The sequence below is a fragment of the Atractosteus spatula genome, chromosome 10, assembly GCF_055471065.1.
Source record: "Atractosteus spatula isolate fAtrSpa1 chromosome 10, fAtrSpa1.hap1, whole genome shotgun sequence".
NCBI lineage: Eukaryota > Metazoa > Chordata > Actinopteri > Semionotiformes > Lepisosteidae > Atractosteus > Atractosteus spatula.
The window spans coordinates 23733459-23748434 of record NC_142715.1 but is presented as its reverse complement, the minus strand read 5'-3'; the positions used below and the strand labels follow the sequence as shown (position 1 = coordinate 23748434).

The window sequence follows — 14976 nt, the reverse complement described above, 5'->3', positions numbered from 1 at the left end:
GTTGTTGCAAAAAAAGAATCTGACACATACGCTGAACAAGCAGACTGTTGTGTTGCATATATGAAAGTCTGTAGCATGGATCAGCGGTTAGTCCTTAACATATTGATCATAAAATATGTGCTTCTCCAATACCATGTTAGGTACATAGAGGAGATGATTATAACGGTATAAAAGGGTGCTTTTGAACAATGGCAAGCAAATCAGATAGGATTACTCTGACAGTCTGATCTTGGGGAGGCCACTTCATTATTAATAAACCTCTTTCAATCCTTCACCGAACTGCGCTGTGCCTCTTTTCTCTACAACAGTACAGTTGGAGTTTCAGGTTCTTTTAGGTACAAAATTACTGCATAGTATAAATACTCAGATCATAGTTTTTTTTGAGCTTCTAATGTGACTACTCAATTAGGGGACTACCTTCTTTATTATTTTTTTCCTGTTTGAAAAAACAATTCTCCCACCCTTCCTATCCCAGAAAACAAGATGTGCAAATTTGTAGATACACACACACCTACTGTATATATTCTCATATAATGTTAAAAAAATGCCTTGCAAAAAATAATACTAGCCATTTTTGCAATGATTTAATTTAAACTGGGCCGGGTATCACTGTGCTAAAGGTAGAATGGTTGCAGTTGTTAAGTCCAGGAGACGTTCATAGCTTTGCCACTTGGGGCATCTTGTTATATTTTTTAATTCATGTTTCTGATGTAAAAAAAAAGGTCGGGGGGGGGGGGGGGTTCCTTTCTTCAATATACTACCCTATAGTTTTGGTGGTATAACAACCACAGGCTTCCCGGTTTCTGGCCTCCACATCAGGACCTGCGCGTCGTTGGCATTGGGCTTCACCATGGCATTGGGCGGGATGGACTCCTTCCTGGCCAGGATCTGGGGCTGCTCCTGGGCGGTGGGCTCCAGCAGCTTGGCACGCTGGCCCAGGGGTTTGCCGGGGTCGATCTCGATCTGCAGCTGCATCCTCCACTTGATGGTCTTCAGGATGAAGTGCTCCCTGCTGGCCTGGTTGATGGCCACCAGCCAGGTGATGAAGCTCTGGTCCCTGCAGATATTGGTCAGCTGGGGCTGGTTGCTGTTGCTCACGGGCACGCCCTTAGGACACACTGGGGTTGAAATTGTCGTCCATGCTGACGTTGAACTCTGTGTCCTTCGTGGTGGGGCCGGTGAAAATGTAGATCTCTTTCTTATTGCCATACCAGGGGTAGTTCACCCCATCAGAGTCACTTATTGCTTGAATTTTACCATCCCTTAAATCAGGGATCTCCCAGCTAAACCTAAAACAAAACACACCAATTAATAGATCAGCACATCAACATGTAACACAGCAACAGTGCAAGTTTGACACTTTCCCCCTTTATAGTAACACACAAGTCTATGGTGGCTGGATTGATTAGCTACTATAAAGTTTCTAATTGGGTCATCATTACTTTGAGTTCCTGAGATCATATTGTTGAAGATTCTGATCACTTATGGATCAAAAACTCACACAAACTGAACTGTAGGAAAAATAGTCAAAATGATTAGAGTAGTTGAAAACATTAATGGTGGCTTGTACCAATTAATGATGCTCATAACATATGGTACTTCCTGAATTTGCCTAAAATATCCAAGGCTTTTGCACAGCAATGCACATAATTAGAACTAAGGAAGAATTTTCCAGCAGGAAAATGTGTTCCCATCCAACAAGAAAATATATATACAGTGGTGTGAAAAAGTGTTTGCCCCCTTCCTGATTTCTTATTTTTTTGCATGTTTGTCACACTGAAATGTTTCAGATCATCAAACAAATTGAAATATTAGACAAAGATAACACAAGTAAACACAAAATGCAGTTTTTCTTGCTAATGTTCAGTCACAATAAGCTGGATGAACTGAAAGCAAGGCTTTCTTTCCAATGGGACATCAAGAACTGCAACGTGCTGGCTCTTACTGAAACTTGGCCTGACCCATCTGTTCCGGACTCTGCTATCCTTACGACTGACTGGCAGATCTTCCACAGAACTGCCAGAAATATCAATCTGTATGCAGACTATGTTACTGGCTACATCAATAAATGCATTGAAGACATGGTTCCCAGGATTATTGTTCACACATACCCAAATCAAAAACCATGGGTAAATGGAAAGATACATGCCAAACTTAAAGCTAGGACAGCCACTTTCAAATCTAGCAAATTGGGTAAACACAAAAAAAATCCAGATACGACCTCAGGAAAGCCATCAAAAGAGCTAAATACAACTATAGAGTTTATAAAAAGTTTAGAAAAAGACCAATCCACACAAGGCTCCTGGCCCTGGCCATGTTCTGAAGTCATGTGCAGACAAGTTGGCAGATGTCTTCTCAGACATACTCAATCTTTCTCTAGCTCAGTACATAGTTCCTTCCTGCTTTAAGAAAGGCACCATTGTCCCCGTTCCTAAGAAACAGAGTCAGGTGCCTAAATGACTACTGCCCCGTTGCACTTACATCAATTATCAAGTGCTTCGAGTGGTTGGTCAAAGCATTCATCACCTCCTCACTGCCTGATACACTTGACCCATTAGTATTTGCGTATCGCCAGAACAGGTCAACAGAGGATGCTATAGCCACTGCCCTCCATACTGCCCTCTCACAAGGGGATAAGAAAGGAACATATGTGAGAATGCTGTTTGTTGATTACAGCTCAGCATTCAATACCATAGTGCCCTCAAAGCTCATCATCAAGGTCCAGGACCTGGGACTGAACATCTCCCTCTGTAACTGGATCCTGGACTTCTTGATGTCCGCAGGTGGTGAGGGTGGGCACCAACATACAGTGGTGCTAGAAAGTTTGTGAACCCTTTAGAATTTTCTGAATTTCTGCATAATTCTGACCTAAAATGTGATGAGATCTTCATCTAAGTCATAGAAATATACAAAGAGAACCCAATAAAACAAATAACACACAAAAGGATATACTTTTTCATTCATTTATTGATCAAAATGATCCAACATGAAATGTCTGTCAGAAAAAGTATGTGAACTTATGCTTTACATAAATTTACAAATGTATGTAGAAATTCAGAAAATTCTAAAGGGTTCACAAACTTTCTATGCTCTACCCAGACTCTAAAAACTGGAGCCCCCCCATGGCTGTGTGCTTAGCCCTCTCCTCTACTCCTTATTTACTCATGATTGTGTCGTCAGGCGTAACTCAACTCCATCATCAAGTTTGCGGATGATACAACAGCCATCGGCCTGATCACAGATGGTGAAGGGTCTGCGTACAGGGAGGAGGTTGAAACCCTGGCAGCATGGTGCCAGGAGAACAACCTCTCTCTGAACATCAGTAAGACTAAGGAAATTATTGTGGATTATAGGAACCAATAGGGAGATCACATACCTATTTATATCAATGGGACTGCAGTGGAGAGGGTCAGCAGTTTTAAGTTCCTGGGAGTTAACATCTCAGAGGACTTTACCTGGACCCACCACACCAACATCGTGGTCAAAACAGCACGGCAGCGCCTGTTCTTTGTCCGAAGGCTAAAGATGTTCAGAATGCCATCACATATCCAGGCCAGCTTCTGCAGGTGCACTATTGAGAGTATCCTGATTGGCTGCATCACTGCCTGGTATGGAAACTGCTCCACCTGAAATCGCACTGCACCAAGTACCACAGAGGGTGGTGAAGTCAGCGCAGCTCATTACCGGCTGTAAGGTACCAGACATCCATGATATCTTCTCAGCTAGATGTCTTAAGAAGTCCAGATCCATTCTCAAGACCCCAGTCATCCTAGTATCGAAGCATTCAAGACTGCTAAATAGCCAACCTGCAGCTTCAGCAAATCACTGTAATGGCTGCATGGACATACTGTACAGTTTTCATTGTATTTCTTTGTATTTGGTGTACTGCACTACTTGGACATAATGTATTGCATACACCCTGGACACATAACAGCTCTATTTATATTGAGTTTTGTTGGAGTTCATCTTATTCATATTCTATGTTACTTAATTTAGTCATTTTTATGACCCCCCCCCCCTCGTAGAAAAGGAATTGCATTGCCGGCACGTACTGCTGCACACTGTACTGTTGTGCATTTGAGAAACGTTGATTGAGATACTGGATGTTTACAGACAAGTCACAGGGTCACTGCTGAGCACTGAGCTGAAAATACACTGATTTGAAACTCAACAAACAAACAAACCACAGACAACTGGACAAGTGTCTTTGTCCTGGTCAGTCAGATAAGTGGCTCACCCACACTGAAACTAACACTGTCCATGCTCTTGGACAAACCGTCCTATCTTAACTGGCATCAAAACACTGCAGGACTGGGTAAGTGCTGTTTTGACAATAATTTGTTCCCTGGACTTGGACATTGAATACAAGAAGCTCCTTATACAGTATACCAAGATGAGAGTGTCAGCAAATCCTATAAATGCAACGTGTAGTGTGCACAGTGTCACTAGTAGTAGTGACATTGCATATGACTATTTAGAGAAGGTTAAGCTGCAACCTGGTAATAAAAAGATTACTGTACGGCAGAACACATTTGTGTACATCTTTACAGTAAGCACTGATTGAATATGTACTGTAGCAGCATTTCCTTTTTTATTACAGGTACATAGAAACAAAAGATTAAATATGTGTCTCTTTGTATTTGCGTCTTCTTCTTTCTCATTTCTCTCAATCCCTTCCCTGTCACTCTTCATTTCAGAGACACAAAAGGGTTTCTCCAGAGGGAAATTTGAGTCCAGGCTACTGGTGCTGAATCTATTAAGAACCGTGTTAACAAGTACTCTGCTGGGAAATGTGAAATTTCTGAGAATATTCACATCTTGACTTGTGCCACTGTTTCAGGCGTTTTAATATAGACCTTGTCACTTTCTCCACAGCAATTCTCTAACCTTCTTTTGGTACTAATCCAGAAACCATTGCTGAGCTCATTAGAGCAGTTTGCAAACATCTCAATCTAGCTGACCATGGCGTAGGACGAATGCAATTAGTTTTGATTAAGAAACTAAACATCAAACGATACATTAATTTTCCCCCCCCTAAATAATACCAGTTTTGAACATGTTTTGATAGGTCCACTTCACAGTCATTAGAGTTCAGTTATTTTACCTTCAAATACAACCAGAACATGTTCCAGCCATGTAGCTACAGTAGTCCTGGCTAAAGATCATGATTGAAATAAAGGCAAACATTCACAGGCAACTATGAATGGTGAAAGAACAGCACCATTAACAGCAGTTATGAAAATAACAGCACACGTAGGATTAATATACTACCTGTTAGTGATCCCTTAGACAGTTCACTGAGGATATAAAATACCTGATAATCTCATACTCTTCAGCAAAGCAAGAGGTACTGGAAGTTACTGAGAAAAGCTTTCAAAAATAAAAACAGATACAAATAAATCCAGCCATTTTATTTCTTAAGATGTGTAAAAATATATTAGAATGCAACTCTATACTTCTATTATATATACTGTATGTATAAATATTGCATAGTATGAACATGCTAAATGCTAATTAACCTCACTTTTATTTAAGCTGATCATACTGATAGTTACACTAAATCTAAAAGTGAAACCAAAAAGTTTGCTGTCTTGACACATGAAACTTTTTAATTTAGGACTCAGCAAAAGAAATGTGCACCACTTGTGAATTAGCCGATAACACAAGAACACTGCAATAACTCAAGTAGCACTGCCAGCTTGGGGTTCTAGGGGCGCTGTGCTGTGCCGTGCTGGAAGTTTGGAAGAAGGTTATACAAACAGTGAAGCTGGGCTCTTCCATACTGAGCCATGTTAACATTAACCTCACAGTTAAGACTAAATACAGGGCTGCAAATACTATCCACTAGACGTAGAATTCAGGGAAGTGGGGGACACAGTGCAGAGAGTGCAGGCAGGACAGGACGCCAATCCATCACAGCACAGACAGACACAAACACACACACACACACCAGGGCCAATTTCCCAGAGGCCAATTTATCAACCAGCATGACTTTGGACTGTGGGAGTAAACCCATGTGAACATGGGGAGAACATACAAACTCCACGCAGACAGCACCCCAGGAACTGAACCTTAGACCCTGGAGTCCACCATGCTGCCCTGGATTTGATCATTCTGCTTTATTTCTGTGTACAATTTATATTACAATTGTAAACATTCTAAATGTGGTGCCTGGTTACTTTTCCCTTGCTACTTAAGAGAACCTTCATGTACATTATACTCTTTTTCTCCCACACAGCCACCAATTAATGATCTACCTCAAAGGAGGAAAGCAGCTCTTGGATGACCAAATACTTGGGTGTAATTTTTTGTACATAGGCCTTGTTTGAAAATTTCTGCCTGCACAGGCAAATTACAAGAAGGAAAAAAGAATAATGTCTTTTGCTGTTTTTCTTATAAGTTGAATAATAATAATAAATATAATAATTGCTTACACTTATATAACGCTTTTCTGGACACTCCACTCAAAGCGCTTTACAGGAAATGGGGACTCCCCTCTGCAACCACCAATGTACCGCATCCACCTGGGTGATGCGACGGCAGCCATAGTGCGCCAGAACGCTCACCACACATCAGCAATCAGTGAGGAGGAGAGCACAGTAATGAAGCCAATTCATGGATGGGGATTATTAGGAGGCCATGATTGGTAAGGGCAAATGGGAAATTTGACCAGGACACCGGGGTAACACCCCTACTCTTTTCAAGAAGCACCCTGGGATTTTTAATGACCACAGAGAGTCAGGACCTCGGTTTTACATCTCATCCGAAGGACGGCACCTGTTTACAGTACAGTGTCCCCGTCACTATACTGGGGCATTAGGACCCACATGGAGTTTCAAAAGTGGGTAAGAGGGGTTTGAAGTAAGGTAAAGCATAACTGCCTGTTTAATTCACCCCTTACTGTCTACATTCAATCAACATAAGGCACAGACTAATGTTAAGGAACAAGTAATACATTTATTACATGCTGAAAAGAATAATGGAAAAGACGGAAAACACAACGTTTCGGCTGTGAATCTCCTGTCCCAGCCTGAGGAACAGACAGTGAGCCTGTCTCTCAATAATAATAATAATAATAATCCAGTGTGTGACCTCCTGTCCCAGCCTGATGAACAGACAGTGAGCCTGTCTCTCAATAATAATAATCCAGTGTGTGATCTCATGTTCTAGCCTGAGGAACAGACAGTGAGCCTGTCTCTCAGTAATAATAATACAGTGTGTGATCTCCTGTCACAGCCTGAGGAACAGACAGTGAGCCTGTCTCTCAATAATAATAATCCAGTGTGTGATCTCCTGTCCCAGCCTGAGGAACAGACAGTGAGCCTGTCTCTCAATAATAATAATAATAATAATCCAGTGTGTGACCTCCTGTCCCAGCCTGATGAACAGACAGTGAGCCTGTCTCTCAATAATAATAATCCAGTGTGTGATCTCATGTTCTAGCCTGAGGAACAGACAGTGAGCCTGTCTCTCAGTAATAATAATACAGTGTGTGATCTCCTGTCACAGCCTGAGGAACAGACAGTGAGCCTGTCTCTCAATAATAATAATACAATGTGTGATCTCCTGTCACAGCCCGAGGAACAGTGAGCAGTTGTAATAGTTACAGCTTTCCTTATTTAGCTCAGCAGCTTTTATTTCGCCCGCGGCAAGAAGTGCAAGCAACTTGTGAAAACAGATTGGGTTTGCTGTGTTCAACCGGTTTGGTTTCTTCGTTTTGTAAAGCCGAAACGTTGTGTTTAATTTATTTTTTCAGCATGGAATAAAAGTATTACTTGTCCCTTTGCACCTTATGCATGCTGACGCAGCTACCCACCTGAACTATAGAATAATGTTATCAGACTTGCGTCTGTTCACCAATTTATAGAGGCTGTAGGAAGTCAAAAGATTCTGAAACGTTTTTGTAGATACTGTATATTGTAGCAGGTTGTGCTGAGCATTTTCAGTTTTGTGTTTTTATGCGGTAAAGCATTTCTTAGAGGTTACACAGAAACGTGTTTTTATAGGGCTATACATATTTCTTACTGAAGTCTAGTAGATAGCCCCAATAAGCCATTGTATGTACAGTATATATAATGTGAACATCAGTTCGCTTGCTAACGCGGTACTTACGTTCCTTCATCCCCGTATTCATTGTAAAACTGCATGTGGTTGCACGCTTGAATCCAGCCCACGGTCCAGGTCTCCTTAGCAGCGATGGGCGGCACCAGTACCCGGGCCGAAGCTCGGAAATACGGGGTTGTGTACCGCAGAGCAGAGAAGGATTCGTAGATGCTGGTGGGATTTGAGTCTATGATAGAATTCACTTCAAGAACGGCAATGCTTTCACGGAAACGTTTGGGAAAACTCTGGCTAGAGCCTATTGCATTGAATATCACTAGAACTCCCAAGAACGGCAACAGACGCATGAAAAACATAGTCACTGATTTTGTCTCCACTCAAGGAAATATATATATTTTTTTAAAGAAGGTGTTACGGTCAGTCTTCCTAAACCGAAGGATGGATCCTATGTGGGTTCAGTAGACAGAACAATAACCAGGAACTTCCTCGGTAGTGATTTCGCAATCCGAAAGATTTGCTCAAAAACGGAAAAAACAGACAAGTTCGAATGTTACACAAAGCCGCAATCCGAGAAACGAAATAAAAATACTAAAAGGGGTCCGAAAACAAGAAGACACTCTAAATGAACAGCCAACAGTAAGGGAAGATCAAAAGTCAAACGCAATACTAAGCAAGGAGGATGAGCGGCGCTTAAATGCATTGAGAGGAGCGGCAAGAGAGCAAAGCGGTAGGTTAGGTGGTTATCGATGTCTCCGCCTACGTTTTGATCGGGACGTCTGGGTCTTAACCGAAGGTCTTCATGGCACATAGCCTAGCGTTATCGCGATGGTTAGATATCCTGTTGCAGTTTCAAATTTTTTACTAGTCTTGAAAAATATCCACTCCCGGCACATGTTCTGTATAAGAAACTTACTGCACGTTTTATGCCAAATCAGTATTTCTATACTGGAAAGCTAAGGAGGTCCAGCATTTGTAATAATAATAATAATAATAATAATATTCTAGTTATCAATAGCATTTTTTGATAAATATACAAACAGCTTACTTTACTTCTCTGAAGCAGGTTTCCGTTTCTTATAGCCATAGCATAGTCCATTGCCGCAGAGAAGAAGAGCGGACATCAGTGGATTCTGTACAGACCTGCAGGCATGTCCCAGGTGAGTTCAAGTTCGCGATCAACAGTTACACCAAGAGCTGCAGCCACGCTTTCCTTTAAACTACCGGCGGTTTAAAATAAACTAGCCATTTAAAACAAAGTAGTGATTGACAGAACTAGACTGATCTACATGCTCTGATGCATAAAATAATATCGACATCTGCAACAGCAATGCCTGATAAACGATCTTTCCGTCGAGCGCTTGAAGTTCCTACCTCAAGTTTTAGTACCCTTATACGATCAGTCGTTTTTTTTTCTTACTTTTGTTATAGTTTCCTTAAAAGACGGAGGAGAGGATGTGAGAGCGATTTAAGCTACGTTTGCATGTTTCTAGTTGTGAAAGAGAGCGGAATTAATATTTTGATTTCTTCATAATGTCACATTCAGACTCATCTTATGCCTTCAGGGTAAGACTAATAGACTTAGCGTTGCAAGGGTTAATGTACTGTTGCTTAAAAAACTTTTATACATAGCTGTGAAAATAATATTGAATAGATGACAACCTCTTACATATTGTATAAGTCGTTTAATCGAAGATTGCATTCTCAAAAAATAAATTACTGTAACGCATACGGCCGACAGGCACTGTGTAAGAGCCGGCTTACCAGAGCGGTGACGTCACCGCCCTTCCCTGTAATAGCTGGACCACAGCTGCTAAGATAGGGAGAGATCTCTCTTTAGGTCACCGGGCTGGGTCCCTGTTGAGTGACGGCGGAGTCCTGGATTCAAGCAAGGGCGCCTGCCTGAACCCTGTTACATTACATTATACCCGCTCTTTGCCTGAAATATGTATTTAACAGAAAGTTTGGATTTTCAGCAGTGTTAAAATAATCAGGCTAGGACAGTTTGTGGTTTTTGGATTGCCTGAATTTGTTATACAATAATGTAATCCTCAATCTAATGGTTCCGTCCTGCATCGTTTACATTCAAATTTCATAACAGGAAAAAATATATATATTTTCCCTGCTTTCCCTGTTTAGAAAACCTTAATTCGCAGGCGCTTATAAATAAAAGATACTGTAATAAATATGCCCCTACGCATAACACGGATGTTGGCTGCCCGGGCTGAGGAAGACGGCAAGACCCCTGTTGAGTGATGGTTTGCGCCCATGTGTTAGAGAGAGAAAATGGGAGCGGCGGAGGCACAAGCCCGAGAACCCAAAATCGTTACATTGGTGTTAGGGTGGGATGGATGGACAGAGACCTACAGCACCTGTTGGACTCAGAGATGCGCCAGTTCCCCCAGCAGGTGTCCCACCCTTAAGTGCCAAGAGCTAGAATGGCTCCACCGGTGCAGCCACTGTTAGAAATTAAATCTAGGTGGACTGAGTGAGCACATTTGGTTCCTGTTCTGACCCGAGGAAGACCTAAATAATCTAGACCAGGCTCCTCTTATTCTTCTGCTTGCTGTAATAAAACCAGAATCTCCATCACTCCCACTCCCTGCTCTCTAAACGGATTTCAACATAAAATCTATCCAAAACCATCTCTGCAAATTCTCCCAGTGGTTGGTCATAAGAACAAAAGAAGAGTTAGAGACCCATCTAGCCCATTTGGTAGTAATTAATGCATCAGATGATCTCATCCAGCTGTGTCTTGAAAGGAAGCAGGGTATCAGTTTTAACAACATGGCTGGGTAGCTTGTTCCACCTTTCCATCACCCTATGAGTAAAGTAGTGCCTCCAGTTTTTAGTTTTAAATCCATGTAGTTTCCACTGTTCATACTAAAGAAATCCACTGGGTTTCAGTGGATCAGTGTCTCCACTGGTGATCAATGTCCTTTGAGAATATGGAATAAAAGTATCAGTGTAAGGATCCTATGCAGACGCAGATGCATAGGATCTGTACATGATATGTACAGTTGGCTTGTGCCGAACAGAGAGGGGACTATTTCCCGTATCAGTTTCAGTATCAGTTTCAGTGGGCGTCCTGGGAGAACGGCTGGTCCCAGGGGGAGATGGCAGGCCACCTTGCCATGGCCCGGGAGGGGAAGGCCTGACAGGCTTTGCTGACCAGCAATACAGCTACATGGCGTTGGCCATCCGGAGGCGTTTCAGTGGAGGAGGGAAGTCGCCCAGATTGCTGTGGGCAAAGCTGGCCCAACGATGGCACCTACCAGGCGAGCCCCTGGGATCAGTCACAGCAGACATGGTCTACTTTGCCCACCAGGATGACACCACCCTTCCGTAAGAGGCGCAATGAGAGATAGCACCCCAGGCGACATAGTTGCAGCGTCATGTGATGCTGGCCATGCTGGTCTCCTTGGAGCAGGCTTTTTGGCTCTGGTGCAGCAGGCCAATGCTGTGTTTGAGGAGACCGGTGGGCACATCCAGAAGGGTGCTCCCTGCTGGGCAACAGGGGCTGCATCAGAGGAATCGGGTGGGGAGGAGGAGATGGCCACTGGTGTTACACCAGTAGAGCAGCGAAGACAGGTCACCTACTTACCACTGTGGACATCGCCCAGGAGGTGTTGGGCGCCGGAGCCAGAAGCTGTCGGGAAACAGGAGAAGAGCAGCCTAAAGGGGGCAGGAAAACCCGGAGGAGTGCTAGACCCCGCCTGCCATTGTGGGGTTTGTTCCTTTCCTGCCTCACTGAGGGCTGGGCATCAAGACAGCCGGACCCTCAGGATGGGAGACTATCAGCCTGCGCCTGAGGACAGTGATGGGACAGTGCGCAGAGGTCCTCGGCAAGGGGGTGCTGACTGACTGTGAATGTAAAGTTTGGGGCAGCCCCCTTTTATCTCCTCCAAATTCATGATGACTGAATCCTGGGGGACTGGTTGGAAGGAAGGTGGCTGCCTAGACTTGGGCTGGTGGGAGTTGGTGGGGCGGGGAACAGATCCGTCTCGAACATGATTATGTTAACTCTTGTAAAACTACTTCTACTACAGACCCAAAACCGATGTAAAACTAAGATCACCAGCAATTTTTTAAAAAAGATTCTCTGAATGAAACAGGAATTAACAGAAACTCTGTTCCGGTGTTTAATAAAGCTAAACAGTAAGCAGGTGTTTAAGGACAGCCCCAGAACTACTGAACACTTGCTTGAGGAGCTTTTCTCTGGTTAGACTGAGCACAGGCAGACATAGCAGTGTAAATATTGTGTCTCTGTACTTAGTGTGTATGTTCAAATTTACTCTTCTGTTTCAGATATTTGGACTGTTGCTTGACAGCTCTTGAACCCATCAGTATTTATTACCTTGATTAATGGAAATGCAGGTTTCCCCCAAAAAAACTATCATCCTTCTTTTATCTGACTTCAGTTTTGAAACTGGATCTTTCCCCTCTTAACATGGTATAAAGTTCAGGAATGAACTCACGTTTTATACGTTATTTAGCATGTTGATATCAGCACAAAATATAAAACTCTTCCCCTTGACTCATGAATTACTTTCTTTATTGAAGGTTGTTCCTTTCCACTTGTCCTAGAGAACCGACTCCTGTGAGCTCAAGTGCTCTGAGCAAAATTGTTCGTGTCAAGGATCGCCTCAAGAAAGAGAAAGAGGAAATTCAACTCTGATATTTTTAGCACTGTCTGTGTGTGTTTCTTTTCTTACTACTTCATGTCCTTCTCCTGCCTCTTCAGTGTTCAGACAAAAAAAGGATGCTCAACACCCATTTTCAACATATGATGATATATGTCAAAACCTGATTTTCAGTTCTTTAAAGCATGTGTGCAGGCACTGTTCATTCATTATACATAAATGTAAAAAAATGACTCTGACTTTTGGTGATATTTGAGTTTTAGATGAATACAAGAGAGGAGATCTCCAGGTGACTTTGATAGAGAGCAATGTTTTGTTTGTGTTCTAACCTGTCATAGTGATGCTACTATTTTGTTTGTACCGGTTTTCATAGTGTGAGAGGGGGTAATAAAGAAGCAATCAGCAATGGCTCATCTCTTCTCGTTACTGTTTGCTGGGCCGACTTGGCTTTCACAGCCCATGACCTTAGCCATTAAGAGAATGAACATGAGCTCTTCACAACAAGCACTGTGTAGAAAAACAGAAAGTATGGGAATAGCAGTTTTGCTCTCACCACTCAAGAACCTCGTGTTACAATGAAATTTCAACTTCACAATGCCCCCAAACTCAGATACAGCTACCCTTTCACTTTCAAAATGAGGCTGTATATATTTATTGATATCATGGCTCTGTGGAGATAAGATAAGAGTTTTTTAAGCAGGTCATCAAACAAAGCATATCATATTTTCAATGAGTGGCATTCTAAAAATGAACCTAGCGAAGTCTGCAACAATAGAAATATATTTGCACTTCCTGGAATCGTGGTCTTATTAACTACAACTGGCAAAGCAAAATATCTGTTGAGGGGCCTGTTCACACCGACTCAGGCGGTCAGAGACTTGATGACAGATCTGAAATAGTAGGATGGCTGGGATGACAGATTCTAGATTCTAGATCGTTGACTGAACTTTTGAAGATTCTTTTAAAATTAAAATGTATGTGGCCTATTAGAGCTTCAGTACTGTCAAAGCCAAAGATAAAATCAATGTTGTGCTGCTCAAACACTACAAGCTTCCTTTCTTTTATAACTGCACTATTAAGAAACACCCTTGAAACTACTTCCCATAAAGAGGCCTACGAAATTCAGCAGTCCAGTCCTTCTACGGTATTTCCTCTTGGAGCAAGTAGAGTGATACCAATGTCCAGGAGTGTTCACTCAGGGTATGGATTGTTACCCTGCTGATATGAATCTGCTTTTAACTGATTTCCAGTTTGAAACTGGATAATGTTTCTCTTAACATGGTATAAAGGTCAGGAATGAACTCGCATTTTCTATAATAATTAGTATGTTGATTTTAGCCAAAAATATATAACTTTCTTTATTGAATGTTGTTTCTGCACTCTGTCTTGATCTGTTATTTTCCATGTTTTAGTCTCATCTTGCTTTCTGGCGATCCTGCACACTTCTTCTTCTGTTCCTGGTCCAGTTCCTGCTTACCTGGTGGTCTGTGCACTTTTGGTCATTTCCAGTCTTGTTCCTGATTATCCTGTCCAGTCCTGCTGTGCTGCACCGTCACCTGCCTGGACCACTCCCACTGCTCCTGTCCATTATTGCAGATCCTACTCGGAATCTTCCATCATTGCTTGCCTTGGCTTCAGATGTTTCCATGAGACCTCATCCTTTCAGGTACATCAACTCTTTGCTCGTGTTAATGCCTCTTTTCAATAAACTAGTCTTTATCTCATGTATGAATTCTCTCATTACTCAATAGGCTTTAGGATTTCTTCCACTTTGCCAAAGTGTAACACTTCCCAGCTGGAAGAGTCAGTCTGAGAACAGAACTCAGACAGCTCTCTGCAGAGTACATCTTTTACCTGGAATCAGTGAGTCACTTTCCTGGCTACAAATGATGGTTGCAGGCAGAGTGCACCATCTGACATTGTATAGCAGATCATCTGACACTGATACTTTTGAATGGCTAATGGATAATACACAATATATATGTATGAAAAATGTAGCGTATCTGCACACACAATAGAACACATCTTAAAAAAAACATTAGCCTACAGTATGTTTTATTCATATTGTCAAATATCTTAGTGACCTTGTGGATTAGAGAACTGCACTTTCCTCTCCAGAGAGTTTCTATACTGTGATCATACACTGTGTCCATAGAGCGTTTATGGAGACTCATTCACATAGTGTACACTGTAATAATGAGAGTATTTTTAGAGGGTGGTTGAGAGAGTGATATTTGGATTGAACACCATGCAACCATATGAGGAACGTTTATCA

The 14976-nt window shown here is 42.2% G+C and overlaps 1 pseudogene; it reads right to left on the bottom strand.

Annotated features, from left to right (window-relative positions):
• Positions 1-762: 762 nt before the first annotated feature.
• Positions 763-8482, bottom strand: LOC148826042 (protein FAM78A-like; annotated as a pseudogene).
• Between the last annotated feature and the right edge of the window lie 6494 nt (positions 8483-14976).